Genomic DNA, 574 nt, shown 5'->3' with positions numbered 1-574 from the left:
GATCAGTTATTGGAAATATGGCCAAGGATCTCGGGCTGGAGATGGGCGCGCTCTCTAACAGAAGAGCACGTATCGACACCGATGGGACTGATAAACGTTACTGTGACATAAACCTGAATAACGGAGAGTTGATTGTTGCCGACAGGATCGACCGAGAGGGGCTTTGTGGAGAAAAGGCTTCGTGCATCCTAAAACATGAGCTGGTGCTGGAAAATCCTCTCGAGCTACATCGGATAAGTCTTCACATTCAAGATATTAATGATAACTCACCACAATTTAAAGAAGAATCGATAAATTTAGAAATTCGAGAGTCTGCAGCCAGGGGAGCTCGTTTTGTGATAGAGGAGGCGCACGATGCGGATGTAGGACAAAACTCAGTTCAGCAGTACAGCCTCAAAAAGAATGATAATTTCATTTTGTCCTTTGATGGAATACAATAAGCTTGTTCTTGAAAAGGAGCTTGATCGTGAAAAACAACAAGAGATCAATTTGCTCCTTACAGCTCTAGATGGAGGTTCCCCTCAGAGATCAGGTACTGTAGTCATACACGTCACTGTACTGGATGCTAATGATA

Source organism: Etheostoma spectabile, chromosome 10, assembly GCF_008692095.1.
Source record: "Etheostoma spectabile isolate EspeVRDwgs_2016 chromosome 10, UIUC_Espe_1.0, whole genome shotgun sequence".
NCBI classification, from domain to species: domain Eukaryota; kingdom Metazoa; phylum Chordata; class Actinopteri; order Perciformes; family Percidae; genus Etheostoma; species Etheostoma spectabile.
This window is presented reverse-complemented; position numbering follows the sequence as displayed.